The following is a 3,505-nucleotide window of genomic DNA, read 5'->3' as shown; positions in this document are numbered from 1 at the left end:
TAGTCTATATGGCACTAAAACAAGAATAGAGTTTAAAAGGGGAATGATTTGTAAAATATCCATAAAGAAAAAGAATATCAGTTTACAGTTCTGTTTCATATGGGTGTTGAGAGATGTATCCATAGATCTCTTAGGTCGAAGCGCGCCACCCATGGGCCGATGAATGCATGGGCGACATCCGAAACTGTCGAGGCGAACCGTGAGCCGCGGTCAGAGGAGAGGCCAGGCAGGGTCCAGTAGTGCGCCACCCAGGCGGCGATGAAAGCGAGGGCGACGTCCGAAGCCGCTGCCGAGGCGAGAGAAGAGTCCAGACAGGGTCACGGAGCGCGCCACCCATGGGCCGATGAAAGCATGGGCGACGTCCGAAACTGTCGAGGCGAGACGGGGTCCAGGAGTACGCCACCCAGACGCCGATGAAAACGTAGGCGACGTCCGGAACCGCCGTTGAGGTGGTGAAAAAGTGAGAGTGTCCACACGAGGTCAACCAGCTGGTCGAACCTCATCTCCGGCACCGGAAAAAAAATGTAACAGTCAAATGTTAACACGTGGATGCAGTCAGCCGTTAGTTGCTAGCCGTTAGCTATTCACGTTAGCCATCGTTGTTATCCGTTAGCTGCTAGCCGTTGTTAGCCGTTAGCTGTCGTTGTTAGCCGTTGTTAGCCGTCGGTAGCTGCTAGCTGTCGTGGTTAGCTGTTAGCTGTTAGCCGGTGTCGTCGGCCGCTCGCCGTAAGCCGCTAGCCGTTAGTCGATGTCGTCGGCCCCGGAGCCTCTGCTAGGCGGCGTGCCCCCACCAGGGAAGGTGCCGCTGCGTGTAGTGGCCAGCACCTCAGGGGTAAATTGTGGGGCGGCCAGGAAGAACCGGCTAGCTTCTTCGGCTAAAGCGTGGGGCTCAACACTAGCTGTGTTAGCTAGCGCAGCCTGGACATGCAGCCGCATGTCCCAAAGAAACAGTTCCATGAGGTAGAAGTCGGGTTCTTCCGTACCTAGCAGGTCGTGTATCGTCTCCTTGTAGTCGGAAGGCTTGCTGACTTCCAGTGCCGAGACGATGCGGGAATGGCGAGCGACGTCCTCAGCCATTCCATGGGGGGCGCACCGAGTCTCAGTCCGTGTGCACGTGGCAGTCACAGACGTCTCCAAAAATCTCCGGCAGTTAGCGAAAAACGGCCTCTCAAGCCATGTTCGGTGCAGTCCCGGAAACTTCAGCGAGACTTAAGTCAGGGTCACCAGTGTAGTGTCGAGAGATAGGAGTCGGAGGCGGTGCATCGAAGGTGCAAAAGGTAGCTTTATTGAGGAGCAGAAAAGGACATGTTGCTTGCTTGCAGTCTGAGTAGAGAAGAGAAAGAGAAAGGAAGGAGGACACAATACCCCAGAGGTACAGTAAGCATTAGTGTCCGTGCGGAACAATACCCCCAACCTGTAGTTCCATGATTGAATTATGTAACCCAGTGTATTAATAAGTGATCACTACAATACGCCCATAATGAATATTCATCAAACCGATTTCAGGCAAAAAACGAACATGGCAAAGACAGAAAAAAGAGGCAAGAAAATAAACTTCAATAACTGTGAAGTTGAAATCCTTGTCGGAGAAGTGGAGACAAGGCGTAACGAATGCCAAAAAGGCAACAGAGTGGCAGCATGTGGCAGATGCTGTCAACTCTGCATCAGCACAGGGTCGCACTGTCGCTGAAATAAAAAATAAGTGGTCAGACATTAAGGTGGACGCCAAAAAATGCCTGGCCTCACATAGGCAGAGTGTGTGTGCCACGGGAGGGGGAAAGGGGGCACCGGAGCTCACCCCTATGGATGAAAGGCTGGCCGGTATAATCGGTGAATCCCTGCTGAGTGCTAGCCATAATAACACGAAGATTCGTCATAATCATAATGAATATTGAACTAGTTACAGTGTTTCCCCTAGGATGGAGTCATAGCAGCGGTGCTAAGGCACGTGGGCCCAGCATAATGTAAGCGTGGAATTTTTTAGTGCGTGCGAAGTGCGCCCCGCCAATTTGTTTCTATGAGTCTGCCAGCAAAATAAAGGCTCTTGAGGCCTAGTACCAGGGCCGGTTCTAGCCAATTTGCTGCCCTAGGCGAGATTTTATATATAAAGAATAAATGAAAAATCTCTACAAAACACAAATACACTACAAAAACAGAAACTGATTGACATAGGTAATATACGTCAAAATGGCTTGAAATGTATTCAGTATTGTATGAACATGTTTTAATTGGGGGGTGGACGTCACATCCTCTAGGGGGGTCCGGGGGTATGTCCCCCCGGGAAGATTTTTGTTGAACATTTTAAAGTAAAATGCTTCAATCTGGTGCACTTTGAGCACACAATTACTAGAGACCTGATCTAGGGGGTACAACTCTAAACACCCATATGAAAAAGATCGGTTTACATTTTAATAATCAAATAAGTATGTGAACATAACCAATAACCTACCATAGCCAATAACAAATAAATGTAACTTATTTTATTTTTGTTGTTCATTCATATCTTATTTTACCTAGTTAACATTTATTTATTTATGCATATTTTTGTATCTCTCCAACTTTAAACCATATTTTTGGTTTACTGTCCTATAGTATACATTGGAATGATTTCAAACCTGTTTATATTTATCCTAATAATTATAATATAGGAGTGCCTTGGAAATATGTGTTTACATAATTTGTAAACACATATTAGTTTGAGACCCACTGAGTTAAGTTAGACTAAAATTAACTATCTAAACACTCAAGAGTCCCTAACCTCACCTGAGCTGTTGATCTCTCTGTCTGACAGCAGAGGACTCTCCCTCCACCTTGTTGTTGAAACAGCTCCTTATGTCTTTTAGAGCAGCTAGCTAACCAGATGCTAACAACAAAAATACAAGTAACTGGTGCGCACTCTCTCTCTCGCTCGTGCCATACATACACACACCCTCCCGAGCTTGAATGACACACAGAGACCAATTGAGGGCTTTGATTTATAATCGGTATGGAAGTGGCCATGTCGGCAGGCCACATCATGTAGACCAGTGGTCACCAACCTTTTTAAGCCCAAGATCACCGACCTCGGCCTAGGTGAAAGGCGAGATCTACCTATTGCAGAATTGAGTGACAAAGACGGTCCAGACAGTGCATCCAATTTGAGGCCTTTTATATAGGCTAATTGCATCTGAATTACTGTTACAATGAAGGCTCCATAATCAGCTCAATAGGCTTATAGGCAGGGGTAAAGTGCTATTTTTTATGAGTGGGGGGCAGACCTCACCTCCTCTAGGGGGGGTCCGGGGGGATGCTTTGGTTTCAATTGCAGTATGAACATTTTAGCAGTTTTCAGAACTTTTGTTTGATAACTCTTTAACTACTTCAGAGGAACAGGTAAAAGGCCTACAGCGCCTGAAGTAGATTATAAAATTAGATGTACTGTGCTGAATACCTTTATGTTCAATTTATGTTACTTGCAGACATTCATTGGTAAATTATAAAAAAAGAAAAGATTAAGGACCAAAAA

This window comes from Gymnodraco acuticeps, unplaced genomic scaffold (genome assembly GCF_902827175.1).
Source record: "Gymnodraco acuticeps unplaced genomic scaffold, fGymAcu1.1, whole genome shotgun sequence".
Classification (NCBI taxonomy): Eukaryota; Metazoa; Chordata; class Actinopteri; order Perciformes; family Bathydraconidae; genus Gymnodraco; species Gymnodraco acuticeps.
This window is presented reverse-complemented; position numbering follows the sequence as displayed.